Source organism: Macaca nemestrina, chromosome 10 (assembly GCF_043159975.1).
Source record: "Macaca nemestrina isolate mMacNem1 chromosome 10, mMacNem.hap1, whole genome shotgun sequence".
Taxonomy (NCBI): domain Eukaryota; kingdom Metazoa; phylum Chordata; class Mammalia; order Primates; family Cercopithecidae; genus Macaca; species Macaca nemestrina.
In genome coordinates, this window is record NC_092134.1 from 123170455 (window position 1) to 123191583 (window position 21129).

Sequence of the window (21129 nt, forward strand, 5' to 3'; positions counted from 1 at the left end):
ATTTCCACAATAAGTGGGTTATATACAACTATGGAACAAAGCCGATCCAGTCACTAAGCTGGGGAATTCTTTTGTAGGGGTGTAATGCTAACTCTTGTAACCTTCCTTTTTCTCCACTTCCATTGCTGACAGATGCCTTTTGCAGGTATTCCTTCAGGAGTAACATTTGTTCATCTATTTTTAAGATTTTGAGAGTCCTCATAACATTCCCTACAGATCAGTAACAGAACTTAGAAGTCACCTCCAATGAACTGATGAACTAGGAGCATTATAATATTGAAAAATAGATCACCTTATAAGAAATAAGATAACAGATACCCCAGATTGGCCTAGTTGAGAGCCAAATTCAAGAATTCATAAGGGTAAACAATTGTTAATTATTTGCCAGAGTGGGCTATACACAGTTCTGCAGAATGAGAGTCTTTATTTAATGTAAGCTTTACAATCAACAGTGCTTTAAGAAACCATTGTTGGCCAGGTGAGATGGCTTATGCCTGTAATCTCAGCACTTTGAGAGGCCACGACAGGAGTATACCTTGAGGCCTAGTGTTCGAGACCAGCCTGGGCAACTTTGTGAGACCCCCATCTCTGTAAAAAATTTAAAAAAATAGCCAGATGTTGTGTTGTGCACCTGTAGTCCCAGCCACTCAGGAGGCAGAGGCAGAAGGATCGCTTGAGCCCAGAAATTTGAGGCTGCAGTGAGCTATGATCGCACCACTGCACTGCAGCCTGGGCAACAGAGGAAGACCCTGTGTCTAATGAAAATTTAAAAATCATTGTTAATGGTCAATTAGAAAGAGATGTGGGGTTGCTGAAGTTCATAGCAGTATTTCTTGAATTATTAAATTGAGAAAAATGGGTCTCCTAGATGACAATAGGGGCCTGGTGTGGTGGCTCACACCTGTAATTCCAGCACTTTGGAAGGCTGAGGCAGGAGGATGGCTTGAGCTCAGGAGTTCAAGACCAGCCTGGGCAACATAGTGAGACCCTGTCCCTACTGAAAGGAAATTTAAAAACGATGTTAAATGAGATGTCTTCCATGGACTCAGTTATGACAATTAGGCCATTGGTAGTTATATCCCACAATCTGGCCTCATTCCCTACTTTAATTGCCAAACCCCGATCCTCATACTATAATACTAAGAAGATTATAGTATGATTTACATTACTTAAGATTGTAGTATTTCTGAATTATGTGGATGATGACAGTAATGATTTTGCTTCCCATTATCCCTATCAATATAGCAACTAGCAGGGAGCGTGTCATTTTTACCCAAATGTAAATTAGATATATATATATTTTCATTCACTACTTCTAAAACACAAACTATACGCTCCATTTTTCTCACAGAAAAAATCCCCACACTCAATGATCTTACATGATAGTGGGAAAGGACATGTAAATATAGAAAGAAGTATACAATATGTCAGATGGTGATAAGTTCTATGAAGAAAAATAAACAGGATAAGGGAGACGGAAATACTTAGGCAAGCTAGGGATGGGGTTCCTATTTTTTATAAAGTGGTCAAGAAAGCTAGTATGGTGAAATTTCTGTATCTTAGAAATAGCAGAGACAAGAAAGAGTGACCCTTGTGGCTGTCTGGGGTAAAAGCACTTCAGGGAGCGGGAACAAGAAGGGCCAAAGTACTGAGATGTGGCCTGTTTTAGTGCCCCATGCAAAACACCCGATGTGGTGACTGACAACAGGGAGGAGGGGAGAATCTGTATTCAGAGAGATCATAGAAAACCAGATTATGTAGGTCACTTTAAGAATTTATGAAATTATTTTAAATGATTTGGGAAACCACTAGAGAACTGGGCAAAGGAGTGACCAGATCTAATTATTCTAAAAAGATCAGTGGGCTATTTGTAGAAATCCTACTGACTAACATCCTACTGAGTTGCAAAAGACTGAATGCTGTTCCTTCAAGATGAAGCACAAGGAAAGGATCTCCATGCTAACTACTTCTATCCGACATTGTACTGAAAGGCATAACCAGGGTAATACAATAAGAAAAGGAAATTAAGCGTTCAAAGTTGGAAAGAATCAAAATTATTTATTCTTAGATGACTTTCTTTTTAAAGTGTAGAAATCCTAAGGAATCTGCAAAACAACTAACATAACTAGTTGAATTTAACAAAGGTGTAATTTTCCAGGTCCATATAGGTAAATAAATTATATTTCTATATACCAACAAAACAATTGGAAAATGAGATAAAAAATACAATTCATAATAAAAAAGAACCATGGAATACCCATGGATAAATTTTATTCTACCTTTCCAAAACCTATACACAGAAAACTACAAAACACTGTTGAGTGAAACTGAAGAGGACTTAAGTTGGAGAGCTATATCACATTCATGGATTAGAAGACATACTATTAAGATGGCAAGCCACCATGAAATAACAGCCAGTCTAACACTGAAATGAGACTTCAACTAGGAGAAACAATCTCCTACTTGGGAATCCAGAGTGCTTGGGAAAATTCCTCTGAGATTTACAGATATATGTGTGAGTAGTACTTAGTGAAAGTTTTTTTTTTTTTTTTTTTTTTCTGGGAAAAACAAAAGACTTACGATTGTTTATATGAGGTAAGGAGTTTTTAAAAACCCTGCTTTTTAGCAAACATGTAGTATTAACCTTCATTACAAAGGCCAGTGCCTTGAAAAAGCTTATTTTGAAATTAAATCAGCATAACTTGAAGTAAAAAAAAAAAAAAAAATCTTCCCCACTGAAGCCAGAGTTCAGAGTATCTCATGTTTAAAAACTCAATTTGTTACCTTTCCTAGATTATGGTTTTATTAATTTGTGGTGTATTCCATCCAAATCTGCTACTTGCTTCGAAGTCTGAGATTCTCAGGCCAATATTTTATGTGAGTAACAGTCAGGTTTTATATATGGCCACTCCACACCTAGTAAATCAGGAACAGTATTAGATAATTTGTGGCATATGTAGATATTCAGAATCATTATACTTCTGTGGATTAGAGTGATTAATGAGTACTCCTGGACCAGGGAGTTAGAAATTGCCAACACGTGGTTATGTTTTGCCTGCTCCTCATTCCTTTCCTGCCCCCTTCTTATTTTATGTTTATATTTTCATCTTCTAGTGCCACTTTCAGATGGTCTAGATGCATACACTTGCTATGAAAGACAAAAGGGTATTTTAAAAACTGTCCTGACAGCACAGCCTTGCTAGTTCATTATTGCTAAAAAAGGACATCTGATCCTCTTCCTAAAACAAAAGTGTTGTTTCTTTTTTCTTCTTCTTCTTTTTTTTTTTTTTTTGGTACTGATTCTTTAATTTTCAACTGGGCAATGAATAACAATCCCATATAAAAATGACTGGTTATTCTGTTACATATCTGGCTAATAGTTTATCCTGGAAAGAACACAGGAAAAAAAAAAAAAAAAAGCGGTGTTCAAAGTTAAGGATCTGAGGTTACTTTACTGAGAGTTTATTCTGCCAAGGCCGAATTCTGGTTTTATCTGCCTTCAAAGTTTTACAGGCTAAAATTATTTTGACCATGCTCTTTAGAAGAGAACTTTTAGACTTTGCTCATTCGTTTATCTTAGTGCTGGAGGAGATTGGGAATAATTTTCTGAGAAGAACCTTGGTTCTGCCAGAGGGTGTTCCCTCTGCTCGGAGCAAAGGCAGTTTAAGTTGGGCGTTTTGATTCATATCATTTTTCTTTGTCAAGAAACAGACACCCACTCAAATGAGCTCACATGGATATGCGGTTATAGGGGTCGTATTCATTTTCCAGAGCTGCCATAACAAAGCACCACAAACTGAGTGGCTTAAACAACAGGAATTTTGTATCTCACCGTTCTGGAGGCTTCACGTCTGGGGTCCAGGTGTCAACAGGGTTGGTTCCTTCTGAGGGCTGTGAAGAAGTAACTGTTCCATGCCTTTCCCCAGCTTCTGATGGTTTCTGGCAATCTTTGGTGTTCCTTGGTTTGTAGATGCGGCATCTTTTTTTCTTTCTCTTGAGACGGAGTCTCGCTCTGTGCCCAGGCTGGAGTGCGCTGGCGCGATCTCGGCTCACTGCAAGCTCCGCCTCCCCGGTTCCCGCCATTCTCCTGCCTCAGCCTGCGCAGTAGCTGGGACTACAGGCGCCGCCACCACGCCCGGCTAATTTTTTGTATTTTCAGTAGAGACGGGGTTTCATCGTGTCAGCCAGGATGGTCTCGATCTCCTGACCTCATGATCCGCCCTCCTTGGCCTCCCAAAGTGCTGGGATTACAGGCGTGAGCCACTGCGTCCTGCCGATGCAGCATCTTGATCTCCGCCCTCATCTTCACTGAGTGTTCTCACTGTGTGTACCTATTCCTTAATTTTTAACTGGGCAATGACTAGAAATCCCATATGAAAATGAATGGTTACTCTGTTACATATTTGGCAAATAGTTTATCTTGGAATGATAACTATTCTCCAAACTTCCCCTTTGTATAAGAACTACAATATATTGGATTAGGGGCCCACCCCACTCCAGTAGGAACTTATCTTAACTAACTACACCTGCAGTGACTCTATTTCCAAGTAAGGTCCCATTCTAAGGTCCTGGAGGTTAAAGCTTCAACATATGAATTTCTGGGGAATACAATTCAACCCACAGCAGGGGTTTTCCCCAGAACGCTCTTCTCTGGTGCACAGCAGGACCTCACGGAAACTGGAAATCTGTCTGGCAGCACTGGAATGTCTATCACTTTGTCTCAAGGGTCACGTGGTGCCTCTCTTCTCTTCTTTCTGCATGTGGGTTCTGCTTTTTTCTCTCCAAATCTGCTTCTTCTGCAAGACTTTTGGTTTTTGCTCCTCCATAACTTTGGTTTGGTATGGTACTGACCCTGGTTTCTGGCGGCACACCTCCTTAAAACTGACTGGGGTCTCTGTGACTTTTAATTAACATTCCTTAGAGAGACATGAGCCTGTGGATTGCCTGAATCAGGAATCCACCTGGAGCTCAATCAGCTGAGGCTGGAGGTGGGGGTGCAGCGGTATTGCAGGTGGGGGATCTTCAACTCCAGTTGAAGACAAATACCTTGAGAAGGTTCCAGGCGTGGGACATGGCAAAAGAAATGACGTGGTGATTTAAAATAGCCACAAATTCTTTGACTCTCCTTCCACTGAAAGGCGAAATTTTATATGAGTATGAGTATAATATACTAATTTATATTAGTAGAGTATAATATACTAATTTGAGAATTAGACAGCAAAATAGCAGTAAATAAGCAAGGCTTTTATTACAGGCCATGCCTATGTGACTTGTAGCCAGATTCAAAAAATGCAAATATATATCACCTTGAGGCATTTATAAATCTGGTACAATGTGTTCACCATTGTTACCTTTTTAGGGAAAAAGAAGTGCTAAAACTTTTTGCCTATTCTTTTTATTAAGCTCCACCTACCAATTTTTTGATTTTTATTAAGTAGCCAGGGGGTAGTCATTTAAGTCCAGCCTCTGTCACTTACTACTTATTGATTATACACAAACAACCTCTTTTATCCTCAATTTCTTTGTCTGTAGAGTGAGCATTAGAATATAATTTGTCTCCTAAGACTAGTGATTAAGCAGAAAAGGCAACTAGAGCCCTTTTCATAATAACGGCGTCATGCTAAGTAATAAATGCTATCTGTTTTTTACCATTAATGTGTTATTTATAACAACCATAGATATTGACATCTACCGTTTAATATACCCAATCAGAAATATAATATAGTGCTACAACTATTCATGTCTTTTCTGTTATGCTATTAAAAAAATTCAAACCCTAATGACCTAAATTAAATGAGTATTCTAGCATTTAAATATGTTGACCTATATTATCAGTGGAATTAATTCTTCTTCTCAATTATTCTAGTCAGGTATCATTTTATAAAGAGATGCAATTAAGTTTGGTGGATTCATCTTATAGTTTGGACCTCAGTGGATTATTGTCTCTAGTGATAATTTTATTATTATTATTTTTTTGCTTCTGGCTTTCCAGATACATATTCATGCCATCTGCAAATATGACTCATTTATATTTTCATTTTTATGTTTGTGTGCCTATTTCTCTTTTTGCTTGAATAATATTTCCAATGATTTTAACATACAAATTGCCAGGATTATTAACATATTAAGTAGAAGTACTAAAAAGGAGCATTTGTTGTCTTTTTTTTTGTATGTTTTTTAGAGATAACTTCAATGAATGTATATTAAATATATTAACATGCAACTTGAAATATATATACTCTTTGAAGGTGAGTTAAGGAATTCTCAGTGACTCTAGTTTTAGACTTAAAAGTTGGAATAGATATTGGATTTTTGTCAAATGTGCTCTTGGTGTTTACTGAGAAGCTTAGAAGACTTTAGCTTTTTCTCACCTTGTTAATAGATGAGTCATGTTGATTACTTTCTTTGTGCTACATCAATTTGAAATCCCAGGGTAAATCATTGGCACTTTTTATAATTCTTGAATACATATTATAATGCTTGAGTATTCAAGTATTATAATATATATATAACTTATAAATGATTGTAATTATTATTTATAATTGAGGTTGGCCTAGTAAAACTTTGTTGGTATTTCTCTTTTAGGTTTTGAAATCAAAACAGTTTTTGCCTCATAGAGAAATTTGGGGTACTTTTTCATTTTAAATAAATTTGGATAATTTTATGTATGTATTATTCAAAAATATTTTTACAAAGCTTTGCAATGAATTTATGACAATGGAATATATATATACAGTTATAAATAGCATGTATAAAACTACATATACTATATATTTTTCATTATATAGTATATTTCATATATACTATGTATTTTTCATTATATAGTATATTTCATATATACTATATATTTCATATATAGTTTTATATATACTGTATAGTTTTATATATAGTTTTATATATACTATAGTTTTATATATACTATATATGAAATATACTATATAATGAAAACATATATAGTATATATGAAATATACTATATAATGAAAACATATATAGTATATATGAAATATACTATATAATGAAAACATATATAGTGTATATGAAATATACTATATAATGAGAAGTATATATAGTGTATATGAAATATACTATATAATGAAAAGTATATATAGTATATGTATAGTTTTATATATATAGTAACTAGTTATCAGTGCTACTTGGTTCTTCAGTTTGAATCAATGGTATAGTGAGAATACCAATGCACAGGATTGGATTGGAAAGTCAGCCCCATGTGAATCAGAGAGCTTACCTTATATTATCCAAAGGAAGTTAAGGAACAGGCACTCAGTAGGTTCAGACGCAGTGAGAAGTACTTTCCATGTTGGCTGTGTCCCTCTGGCTCAGGATAGGCTGGTTTGCATGTGAGGTTATGGGAATATCTCCCACAGTGGGAGACACTCCAAGGGAGTTGAATAGCCATGAGGCATTCTCCAAGGGATCATGTCCCATAGATCCTGGATTCTATTTACTATAGGTAATCTGTAGCCAGAGACTTCCCATTAAAGGTAATTCAGAAATAAGTTCTCCTCTTTCTAATAAATTTCTGTAGTATATTTACCCAGAGGTCTAGTTGACAAGGAGGAGGTCACCTGCCTTCTGCCAGGGAGTGGGTTATGAGGATATAGTACCCCCACCCCATGAAGAGAGTGAATCAATTGAAGGCCATCTGCTTCGACCTTTTCCTACCAGTTAATTAGTGTTTCTGGTGATCAATTTTTACTTATTTTTGTCTCCCCTTTCCCAAGCAAGCTTGTTTTTGCTCTTTGTTGTATCATTTCTTTTTTCCAACTTTATTTGGCCTAATTGCTTCTTTCCCAAGTCTTAGGGTGGTGTCAGTTAGTACACATATTCAGAAAAGTACATTTGTTTTTAGATATTACTTTGGCAATATCTTATGAATTTTCATACATTTTACTTACATTTTTACCATTCAAATATTTTGATATCTTATTTCTTCCTTAAATAAGATTTTGAAGTGCTATTTTTAATTTTTAAATTATTAGATCACTTTCATTTTGTCTAATGTATGACAATGAATGCTGTGAGTGTAGCATATCAAGTTCTGCTTTTTGATACCTTCTAAGCAAATGTTTGAGTTTCAAAGTATCATGAATTTATGGTGTCTGTAAACATTTATCAAGCACCTAAAATGAAGTATCACTGGAATGGAAGAAGTGTCTCTGAATCCTCTTTTCTCTCATTTCTTAAAGATTTTGTGGTCATATTTTCTTATGCTGGCATCACTGTATTATCCTTTCTACTAAATTATTCTAACTAGCATACCCCAGTATCTCTCATATTAAATGGGATGGGAAAATTTGGGGAGACTCAGTATGTTTCCTAATTCCCAAACCTGTGAATCTGTTACCTTACTTGACAAAAGGGTCTTTAAAGATGTGACTTGGTTGAAGATCTTAAGATGAAGAGATTATCCTGGATTATTCTGGTGAGCCCAACACAATCAAAAGGGTCCTTCTAAGAGGAAGGCAGGAGGTTCAGGGCCAGAGAAGAAACTGTGATTAGAGAAGCAGAGGCTTTGGAGTGAAGAGAGGCCATGAACCAAGGGATGCAGGTGGCTTCATATGTTAATTTTGTATCCTCCAACTTTACTGAATTTGATCAGTTCCAATAGTTTTTTAATGGAATTTTTAGTTTTTTCCAAGTACAAGATCATATCATTTGAAAACAAGGATAATTTGACTTCTTTTTCAATCTGGATGCCCTTTATTTATTTCTCTTGTCTTATTGCTCTGACTAGGAATTCCAGCACTCTGTTAAATAACAGTGGTAAAAGTGGGCATCCTTGTTATGTTCCCAATATTAGAGGAAAGGATTTCAGTTTTTTCCATTTAATATGATACTAGCTATGAGACTGTTATATATGCCTTTTATTATGTTGAGGTATGTTCCTTCGATACCCAGTGTTTTGAGGGTTTTTATCATAAAGGGTTGTTGAATTTTATCAAATGCTTTTTCAACATCAATTAAAATGATCATATGGATTTTGTCTTTTATTCTATTGATATGATATATTGCATTAATTGGTTTGTACATATTGAACCATCCTTGAATCCCTGGGATAAATCCCACTTGGTCATGATGAATGGTCTTTTAAGTGTGCTCTTGAATTCAGTCTGCTTGTATTTTGTCAAGGATTTTTGCGTCAATATTAATCAGTGATAATTGGCCTGTGGTTTTCTTTTTTTGTGTGTCTTTGTCCAGTTTTCATATCAGGGTAATACTGGCCTCATAGAAAGAGTTTGGAAGTACTCACTCCTCATTTTTTGGAATAGTGTGAGTAGGATTGGTATAAGTTCTTCTTTAACTGTTTGGTAGAATTCAGCAGTGAAGCCATGGGGTTTCTTGCTTTTCTTTACTGGAAGACATTTTATTACAGCTTTGATCTCATTACTTGCTATAGATCTGTTCAGGTTTTGGACTTCTTCATGGCTCAATCTTGGTAGGTTGTACACTTCTAAGGATTTATCCATTTCTTTTAGATTTTCTAGTTGATTAGCCTATAGTTGTTCACAGTAGCACCTAATTATCCTTTGAATTTCTGCAGTATCAGTCGTGATGTCCCCTTTTTCAACTCTAATTTTATTCACTTGAGTCTCCTCTCTTTTTTCTTAGTGAGTTTGGCTAACGGTTTGTAAATTTTGTTTATCTTTTCAAAAAAACAATTTTTTGTTTCACTGATCTTTTGTATTGTTTTCTTCATTTCAATTTTATTTCTGCGCTGATCTTTATTATTTCTTTTCTTCTACTAATTTTGGGTGTGGTTTGCTCTTGCTTTTCTAGCTCTATGTGATGCATTGTTATGTTGTTTATTTGAAGTTTTTCCTCTTTTTTTTTTGATGTGGGTGCTTATAGCTATAAACTTCCTTCATAGTACTGTTTTTGCTTTATCCCATAGGTTTTGTGATGTTGTGTTTCCACTATTATTTGTTTCAAGAAATTTTTAAATTTTCTTCTTAATTTCTTCATGGACCCACTGGTCATTCAGGAGCATATTGGTTAATTTCCATGAGTTTTATACAGTTTCCAACATTTCTCTTCTTAATGATTTCTAGTTATATTCCATTGTGGTCAGTGAAGATACTTAATATTAGGCTGGGCATAGTGGCTCACACCTGTAATCCAAGCTCTTTGGGAGGGTGAGGAGGGTGGATCACTTGAGCCCAGGAGTTTGAGACCAGCCTGGGTAACATGGAGAAACCCTGTCTCTACAAAACACACACACACACACACACGCACACACACACACCCCTTAAAAAAGATGCTTGATGTTATTTCAATTTTTAAAAAATGTTTTAAGACTTATTTTGTGTTCTAATATATGGCTTATCCTAGATAATAATTCATGTGCTGAGGAAAAAATGTGTAGTCAGCAGCCACTGAGTGAAATGTTCTATAAGTATCTATTAGACCCACTTGATCTATAGTGCAGATTAAGTCTGATGCTTCTTTGTTGATTTTCTCTCTGGAAGATCTGCTTAGTACTGAAAGTGGTATACTGAAGTCTCCAGCTATTATTGTATTGGGGCCTATTTTTCTCTTTAGCTCTAATAATATTTGCTTTATACATATGAGTGCTCCACTGTTGGGTGTATATATATTTACAATTGTTTTATCCTTTTGCTGAATTGACTCCTTTATCATTATATAGTGACCTTTACCTCTTCTTATAGTTTTTATCTTGACATTTATTTGGTCTGATAGGATTATAACTATCTCTTTTCTCTGGTTTTCCTTGGCATGGAATATTTTTTTCCATCCCTTCATTTTCAGTTTATGTGTGTCTTTATAGGTAAAGCGTGTTTCTTGTAGGCAATAGATCATTGGGTCTTTTTTAAAAAAACATTTAGGCCAGGCGCGGTGGCTCAAGCCTGTAATCCCAGCACTTTGGGAGGCCAAGACGGGCGGATCAGGAGGTCAGGAAATCGAGACCATCCTGGCTAACACGGTGAAACCCCGTCTCTACTAAAAAATACAAAAAACTAGCCGGGCGAGGTGGCGGGCGCCTGTAGTCCCAGCTACTTGGGAGGCTGAGGCAGGAGAATGGCGTAAACCCGGGAGGCGGAGCTTGCAGTGAGCTGAGATCTGGCCACTGCACTCCAGCCTGGGCGACAAAGCGAGACTCTGTCTCAACAAAACAAACAAACAAACAAACAAAAACATTTAGTCACTCTGTGTCTTTTGACTGAAGAGTTTAGTCCATTTACATTCAATGTTATTACTGATAAGTAAGGACTGCAAACCCAAAAGTATTTGAGACAGGTCTCAATCAATTTATAAAGTTTATTTTGTCAAGGTTAAAGACACGCCAGTGACACAGCCTCAGGAGGTCCTGACAACATATGCCCAAGGTGGTTGTGGTACAGCTCGATACATTTTGGGAGATGTGAGTCATCAATTAATATGTGTAATATGTACATTGGTTCAGTCCGGTAGGAGGGACAATTTGAAATGGGGGCTGCCAGGCAGGTCATAGGTAGTTAAAACACAAATGGTTGCATTCTTTGGAGTCTTTGATCAGGTTTTCACTGAATATATAATTTATATGGGAGGGGTGGGAGAAGGGGATAGTCACTTCTGCCTTAATCTGCCTCAGAGACTCTCCTTTTTTTACATAAACAATTGGACAGAGGAAGAAATCAAATATGCCTTTGTCTCAGGTGAGCAGAGGGATGACTATCAGTACTGTCCTTTGTCCTGAACCTGTGAAGATAAGCTATCAATTTACATTGCCAAGATAAAATTCAGCAGAATTGTTTTAGAGTGCCGATCTTGAGGTCCACAAGGAATTTTCTTCTGGGCAAATCATGAGAGGTATGTATATTTTTTACATTTGTAGCTTTCTTATTTAGGAATAAAATGGGAGGCATGCTTGCCTGACATAGTTCCCAGCTTAAATTTTCCCTTTGGCTTAATGATTTTGGGGTCCCAAGATTTATTTTCCATTTACAGGACTTACTCCTGCCATTTGTTATTTGTTTTCTGGTTGTTTTGTGGTCTTCTCTTCCTTCTTTTTTTTTTTTTCCTTCCTGTCTTCCTTTTAGTGAAGGTGATTTTCTCTGGTGGTATGATTCACTTTCTTGCTTTTTATTTTTAATGTATCCAATGCATTTCTTTGATTTGAGGTTACCATGAGGCTTACAAATCTTATCTTACAACCCATTATTTTAAGCTGATAACCACTTAACATTCTTTGTGTAAATAAACAAGCAAGCAAAAAGAAAATTAATAAAAACTCTACACCATAATTTGGTATCCCTGCTTTTTAATTTTTTGTTGTTTCTATTTATAACTTTTTGTACTGTCTATATCTTGAAAAGTTTTTGTAGTTATTATTTTTGATGGGTTCATCATTTTGTGTTTCTACTTAATATAAGACTAGTTTACACACCACAGTTACAGTTTTATAATATTCGGTGCTTACATGTGTATATACTATTAACAGTGAGTTTTGTACCTTCAGGTAATTTATTAGTGCTCTTTAACATCCTTTTCTTTCTGACTGAAGTACTCTCTGGAACATTTCTTGTAGGACAGGTCTAGTGTTGATAAAATCCCTCAACTTTTGTTTGTCTATGAAAGTCTTTATTTTCTTGATAGATGAAGGGTATTTCCACCAAATGTACTATTCTAGGGTATAAAATTTTTTTTTCCTTGAGCACTTTAAATGCTCGCCTCTCTTGGCCTGTAAGGTTTCCACTGAAAAGTCTGCTGCCAGATATATTGGGTTCCATTGTATGTTATTTGTTTCTTTTCTCTTGATGCTTTTCAAATCCTTTATTTATCTTTGACTTTTGGGAGTTTGATCATTAAATGCCTTGAGATAGTCTTCTTTGGGTTAAATCTGTTTGGCGTTCCATACCCTCTTTATACTTGCATACTGATATCTTTCTCTAGGTTTGAGAAGTTCTCGTTATTATCCCTTTGAACAAACTTTCTAACTCTTTCTCTCTCTCTACCTCCTCTTTAAGGCCAATAACTCTTAGATTTGCCCTTTTGGGGCTATTTTCTAGACCCTGTAGGCATGCTTCCTTGCTTTTTATTCTTTTTTCTTTTGTCTCCTCTGTGTATTTTTGTTTATATATGTATTTTCTTTATTTCTTCTAAAATAAAACCAGGATACATGTGCAGAATGTGCAGGTTTGTTATATAGGTATATGTGTGCCATGGTGCTTTGCTGCACCTATTGACCTGTCCTCTAAGTTTCTTCCTCTCACCCCCCATACCTCAAAAGGCCCTGATGTGTGTTGTTTTCCTTTCTGTGTCCATGTGTTCTGAACATTCAACTCCCACTTATGAGTGAGAATATGTGGTGTTTGGTTTTCTGTTTCTGTGTTAGTTTGTTGAAGATGATAGGTTCCAGCTTCATCCATGTCCCTGCAGAGTACATGATATCATTCCTTTTTATGGCTGTGTAGTATTCCATGGTGTATAGGTACCACATTTTCTTTATCCAATCTATCATTGATGGGCATTTGGGTTGGTTCCATGTCTTTGCTATTGTAAATAGGACTGTAATAAACATATGTGTGTGTGTGTCTTTATAGTAGAATGATCTACAATCATTTGGGTATATACCCAGTAATGAGATTGCTCGGTCAAATGGTATTTCTGGTTCTAGATCCTTGAGGAATCACCATACTGTCTTTCACAATGGTTGTACTAATTTACATTCCCAACCACAGTGTAGAAGCATTCCTATTTCTCCACAGCCTTGCCAATATCTATTGTTTCCTGACTTTTTGACAATTGCCATTCTGATTGGTGTGAGATGGTATCTGATTGTGGTTTTGATTCGCATTTCTCTGATGATCAGTGACTTGGGCTTTTTATTATATGTTTGTTGGCTGTGTAAATGTCTTCTTTTGAGAAGTATCTGTTCATATCCTTTGGCCACTTTTTGATGGGGTTGTTTGTCTTTTTCTTGTAAATATGTTTAAGTTCCTTGCAAATTCTGGACATTAGACTTTTGTAAGATGGGTAGATTTCAAAAATATTCTCCCATTCTGTAGGTTGCCTGTTCACTCTGATGATGTCTTCTTTTGCTGTACAGAAGCTCTTTAGTTTAATTAGATCTCATTTGTCAATTTTGACTTTTGTTGCAATTGCTTTTGGCATTTTCCTCATGAAGACTTTGCCCATGCCTATGCCCTGAATTATGGTATTGCCTAGGTTTTCTTCTAGGGTTTTTATGGTTTTGGGTTTTACATTTAAGTCTTTAATCCATATTGAGTTAATTTTTGTATAACGTGTAAGGAAGGGGTCCAGTTTCAATTTTCTGCATATGGCTAGCCAGTTTTCCCAGAACCATTTACTGAATAGGAGATCCTTTCCCCATTGCTTGTTTTTGTCAGGTTTGTTGAAGATCAGATGGTTGTAGACGTTTGGTGTTATTTCTGAGGTTTCTGTTCTGCTCCACTGGTCTATATATCTGTTTTGGTACCAGTACTATGCTGTTTTATTTGCTGTAGCCTTGTAATATAGTTTGAAGTAAGGTAGCATGATGTCTCCGGCTTTGTTATTTTTGCTTAGGATTGTCTTGACTATACAGGGTCTTCTTTGATTCCATATGAAATTTAAAATAGTTTTTTCTAATTCTGTAAGAAATGTCAATGGTAGTTTGATGGGAATAGCACTGAACGTATAAATTACTTTGGGCAGTGTGGCCATTTTTGCAATATTGATTCTTCCTATCCATGAACATAGAATATTTTTCCATTTGTTTGTGTCCTCTCTTATTTCCTTGAGCGGTGGTTTGTAATTCTCCTTGAAGAGGTCCTTCACATCCCTTGTTAGCTGTATTCCTAGTTATTTTATCCTCTTTGTAGTGATTGTGAATGGGAGTTCATTCATGATTTGGCTCTCTGCTTGCCTACTGTTGGGGTAAAAGAATGCTTGTGATTTTTGCATGCTGATTTTGTGTCCTGAGACTGCTGAAGTTGCTTATCAGTTCAAGAAGTTTTTGCGCTGAGATGATGGACTTTTCTAAATGTAAAATCATGTTATCTGCAAACAGAGACATCTTGACTTTCTCTCTTCTTATTTGAATATGCTTTATTTCTTTCTTTTGCCTGATTGCCCTGGCCAGAACTTTCAATTCTATGTTGAATAGGAGTGGTGAGAGAGGGCATCCTTGTCTTAAACTGGTTCTCAAAGGGAATACTTCCAGCTTTTGCCCATTCAGTATGATATTGGTTGTGGGTTTGTCATAAATAGCTCTTATTATTATGAGATACGTTCCATCAATACCTAGTTTATTGAGAGTTTTTAACACGAAGCGATGTTGAATTTTATTAAAGGACTTTTCTGCATCTATTGAGATAATCATGTAGTTTTTGTCTTTGGTTCTTTTTATGTAATGGACTACGTTTATTGATTTGCATATGTTAAACCAGCTTTTCATCCCAGGGATGAAGCCGACTTGATCATGGTGGATAAATTTTTTGATGTGCTGCTGGATTTGTTTTGCCAGTATTTTACTGAAGGTTTTTGCATTGATATTCATTAGGGACATTGGCCTGAAGTTTTCTTTTTTCTGTTTTGTCTTATCCTTGTTTTGGTATCAGGTTGATGCTGGCTTCATAAAATGAGTCAGGCAGGAGTCCTTCCTTTTCAATTGTTTGGAATAGTTTCAGAAGGAATGATACCAGCTCCTCTTTGTATTTCTAGTAGAATTCAGCTGTGAATCCATCTGGTCCTGGACTTTTTTTTGTGAAGGTTTTAATTACTGCCTGAATTTCAGAGCTTGTTATTGGTCTGTTCAGGGATCCAACTTATTCCTGGCTTAGTCTTCATAGGGTGTATGCATCCAGAAATTTATTAATTTCTGCTTCAATTTCAGAGCTTGTTATTGGTCTATTCAGGGATTTGACTTATTCTTGCTTTAGTCTTGGGAGGGTGTATATGTCCAAGAATTTATCAATTTCTTCTAGATTTTCTAGTTTATTTGCATAGAGGTCTTTATAGTATTCTATGATCGTAGCTTGTATTTCTATGGGGTCAGTGGTGATATCCCCTTTCTTCTTTTTTATTGTGTCTATTTGAGTTTTAGCTCTTTTCTTCTTTATTAGTCTAGCTAGTGCTCCATTTTGTTAATTTTTTCAAAAAACCAGCTCCTGGATTCATTGATTTTTTTTTTTTTTGGAGGGTTTTCATGTCTCTATTTCCTTCAGTACTGCTCTGATCTTAGTTATTTCTTGTCTTCTGCTGGATTTTGGATTAGTTTTCTCCTGCTTCCCTAATGCTTTTAATTGTGTTGTTAGGGTGTTGATTTGAGATCTTTCTAGCTTTCTGATATGGCCATTTAGTGCTATAAATTTCCCTCTTAACACTGCTTTAGCTGTGTCCCAGAGATTCTGGTACGCTATCTTGTTGTTCTCATTGGTTTCAAATAACTTCCTTATTTCTGCCTTAATTTCTTTATTTGCCCAGGAGTCATCCAGGAGCAGGCTGTTCAGTTTCTGTATAATTGTGTGGTTTTTAGTGAGTTTCTTAATCCTGAGTTCTAATTTGATTGCACTGTGGTCTGAGAGACTGTTTGTTATAATTTCAGTTCTTTTTCATTTGCTGAGGAGTATTTTACTTCCAATTATGTGGTTGATTTTAGAATAAGTGCCATGTGGCACTGGGAAGAATGTACATTCTGTTGATTTGGAGAAGAGACTTTGGTAGATGTCTACTAGGTCCACTTGATCCAGAGCTGAGTTCAAGTCTTGAATATCCTTGTTAATTTTCTGTCTCATTGATCTGTCTAATACCGACAATGGGGTGTTAAAGTATCCTACTATTATTGTGTGGAAGTCTACATCTTTTCATAGATCTCTATGAAAGGAGATCTTTTACAAAAGAGAAACTTTAAGAACCTGGGTGCTCCTGTATTGGGTGCATATGTATTCAGAATAGTTAGCTCTTCTGGTTAAACTGTTCCCTTTACCATTTTGTAATGCCCTTCTTTGTCTTTTTTTGATCTTTTTTGTTTTTAAGTCTGTTTTATTAGAGACTAGGATTGCAACCCCTGCTTTTTTGCTTCCCATTTGCTTGGTAAATTTTCCTCGATCCCTTTATTTCGAGCCTGTATGTATCTTTGCATGTAATATGGGTCTCCTGAATACAGCGCACCTATGGGTCTTGACTCCTTATCCAATTTGCCAGTCTGTGTCTTTTAACTGGGGCATTTAGCTCATTAACATTTCAGGTTAGTATTTTTATGTGTGAATTTGATCCTGTCTTCATGATGCTATTTGGTTATTTTGAACACTATTTGATGTAGTTTCTTTGTAGTGTTGTTAGTCTTTATATTTTGGTGTGTTTTTGCAGTGGCTGGTAATAGTTTTTCCTTTCCATATTTAGCACTTGTTTCAGGAGCTCTTGCAGGGCAGGTCTGGTGCTGACAAAATCCCTCAGCATTTGCTTTTCTGGAAAGGATTTTATTTCTCCTTCACTTATGAAGCTCAGTTTGGCTGGATGTGAAATTTGGGGTTGAAAATTCTTTTCTTTAAGAATGTTGAATATTGGCCCCCAATCTCTTCTGGCTTGTAGAGTTTCTGTTGAGAGATCCACTGTTAGTCTGATGGGCTTCCCTTTGTAGGTGCCCTGGTCTTTCCCTCTGGCTGCCCTTAACAGTTTTTCCTTCATTTCAACCTTGAAGAATCTGATGATTATGTGTCCTGGGGTTGATCCTCTTGTGGAGTGTCTTAATGGTGTTCCCTGTATTTCCTGAATTTGAATGCTGGCCTGTTTCACTAGGTTGGGGAAGTTCTTCTGGATAGTATCCTGAATTGTGTTTTCCAGCTTGTTTCCATTCGCCCCGTCTCCTTCTGATACTCCAATCAAGGTTCGGTCTTTTTATGAAGTCGCATATTTCTTGGAGGTTTTGCTCATTCCTTTTCATTTTTTTTTCTCTATTCTTGTCTGCATGTCTTATTTCAGTAAGGCGGTTTTCAAACTCTGGTATCCTTTCTTCTGCTTGGTCAGTTCAGCTGTTGATGCTTGTGTATGCTTTATGAGGTTCTCGTGCTGTGTTTTTCAGCCCCATCAGGTTGTTTATGTTCCTCTCTAACCTGGTTATTCTAGTTAGCATTTCCTCTAACCTTTTTATCAGGGTTCTTAGCTTTGCATTGGATTAGAACATGCTTCTTTAGCTCATTGTAGTTTTTTATTACCCATCTTCTGAAGCCTACTTCTGCCAATTCATCTATCTGATCCTCTGTCCAACTCTGCACGCTTGATGGAGAGGTGTTGTGATCATTTGGAGAAGAGGCACTCTGGCCTTTTGTGTTTTCAGCATTTTTTCATTGATTCTTTCTCATCTTTGTGAGTTTGTCTAGTTTCGGTCTTTGAGGCTGCTGACTCTTGGAAGAGGTTTTTTGGGGGGCCTTTTTTTGGTTGTTGTTGTTGATGCTGTTGTTGTCACTTTCTGCTTGTTTTTCTTTCAATAGTCAGTTCCCTCTTCTGTAGGGCTGTTGCCATTTGCTGGGGGTTCACTTCAGGCCTTATTCATCTGATTCACTCCTTTGCCTGGGCATGTCACTCAAGCAGGCTGGAACGCAGCAAAGATGGGTACCTGTTTCCTCTTCTGGGACCTCTGACCTGGAGAGACACCAAACCTGATACCAGTAGGTTTGCTCCTGTATAGGGTATCTGTCAACCCCTGTTTGAGGGTCTCACCCAGTTGGATGGCACAGGGAGCAGGACCCATTTAATGAAGCACTTTGTCCCTTGATGGAGAGGGTGTTTTTGCTGGGGGAAAACGCACTCATCTGGGCTGCCTGGATTCCTCAGAACTACCAGGAGGAAAGGCTAAGTCTGCTGGTCTGCAAAGACTGTGGTCACTCCTCCCCCTAGGGGCCCAGGCCCCGGGAGATCCAAATTCTGTCCCTGAGCCTCTGGATGGAGTTATTGGAGATCCTGTAGGGAAGCCCTGCCCACTAATGAAGGATGGGTCTGGGTTAGACCTAAAGAGGCAGTCTGGCCACAGACTGCCACAGCTGGTGTGTTGTTCGGCCGTGGGGACAAGTCTTGGGACCAAGCCTTCCTGCCTTCCTGGCTCCAGCAGGGATAAAGCACAGCCTGGAGCTATAGAAATGGATGCCACCCTTCCCCCACCCAGGGAGCTTAGCATGTTAGGCAGTTGTGAGTCCCAGTCCTGGCTGCTGCCTCTCCTCCAAAGAGCTCAAATGGCTTAGACAGCAGGCTGTGGCAGCTGATGCTGGTCGCCTCTCCTTCTAAGAGTTTGGTAGACCTAAGCAGATTCGAGCTGAGAGGCTGTAAGAATCTCTGTGTTCTGGGGTTGACATGCTAAGCCCCAGTGAAATGGATTTATGAGTGGGACCTTCCAATTCGTGGGTTGCACAGTTCCGTGGAAAAAGCACCATTTCCCTGGCTGAGTAGCACACTCAATCACCACCTCCCTTGGCTGGTGGGAGGGGGATTCCCCTTCCTCGTGTGGGACTCAGGTGGGCTGCCACACCACACTTCTGTTCCTTCTCTCCATGGGTCACACCAGCCTTCTAGTCAATTTTGTTTTCTTTTTTTTTGAGACAGAGTCTTACTCTGTTGCTCAGGCTGGAGTTCAGTGGTATGATCTCAGCTCACTGCGACCTCTGCCTTCTGGGTTTAAGTGATTCTCCTGCCGCAGCCTCCCTCCTGGGATTACAGGCATTCACGATGGCACTTGGCTAATTTTTATATTTTTAGTGGAGAGAGGGTTTCACCATGTTGGCCAGGCTGGTCTCGGACTCCTGATCTCAGGTGATCCACCTGCCTTGGCCTCCCAAAGTGCTGGGATTACAGGCGTGAGCCACTATGCCTAGCTTTCTAGTCAATTTTGATGAAAGAACCTGGATACCTTAGTTGACAGTGAAGGATTCACACACTTATGGTTTTCTCTGATGGGAGCCTCTGAACAGCGCTGCTTCTAGTTGGCCATGTTGGCTCCACCCTTGACTGTGTATTTTTAAATAGCTTGTCTTAAACCTCACTAATTCTTTCTTCTGCTTAATTAATTCTGGTATTAAAAGTCTTTGATGCATTATTCAGTATGTTAATTGCATTTTCCAACTCCAGAACTTCTGCTTGATTTTAATTATTTCAATCTCTTCATTGAATTATCTGGTAGAATTCTGAATTCCTTCTCTGTTATTTTTAATTTCTTTGAGTTTCTTCAAAACACCTATTTTCAATTATCTATTTGAAAGGTCACATATCTCTATTTCTCCAGGATTGTTCTGGTGCCTTATTTAGTTCATTTGGTGAGGTCATGTTTTCCCGGGTGGTCTTGATGCTTATAGATGTTTGTCTTTGTCTGGGCGTTGAGGAGTTAGGTATTTATTGTAGTTTTCACTATCTAGGCTTGTTTTTACGCATCCTTCTTGGGAAGGCTTTCCAGTTTTTTCTTTTTTTTTTTTAAAGGACTTGGTTGTTGGAATTTTAGCTGTATCTGCATTAGGGGCTACTCCAAGCCAGTAACACCATGGTCTTTGTAGACTCATGGAGGTATCACCTTGATGGTCTTGGATAAAATCTGGATTACAAGGCAGAGACTCTTGTTCTCTTCCCTTACTTTCTCCCAAAGAAATGGAGTATCTCAGTTCTGCATTGTCTAGAGCTGGAGGTGGGATGACATAAGCACTTCTGTGGCCATCATCAGTGTGGGACTGTGCTAGGCTAGATCTGAAGCCAGCACAGTACAGCACTGGGTCTCACCCAAAGTCTACTGTAACCACTACATGGCTACTGCCTATGTTCCTTTAAGGTATTAGGGGCTCTACAATTAGCAGGTGGCAAAACCATCCAAGCTTGTATCCTCCCCTTCAGGAAGGTGAGTTCCCCTATGCCTTGGGCAGGTCAAGAGATGCCAACTGGGAGCCATGGACTAGAGTAAAAAACCTTAGAAGTCCACCTGATGTTCTATTTTACTGCAACTGAACTGGCACTCAAACCATGAGCCATGATCCTTTGCACTCTTCCTTCCCCTTTTCATAGGTGAAGGAGCCTCACCCCATGGCTACCACCACTACAGGCCTGGGGAAGTACTGTCTGACTGTTGTCAGTGTTCCCTTGAGGCCCAAGGGCTCTTCAGTCAGCTTGTGGTGAACGTTGCCTGCCCTGGGTC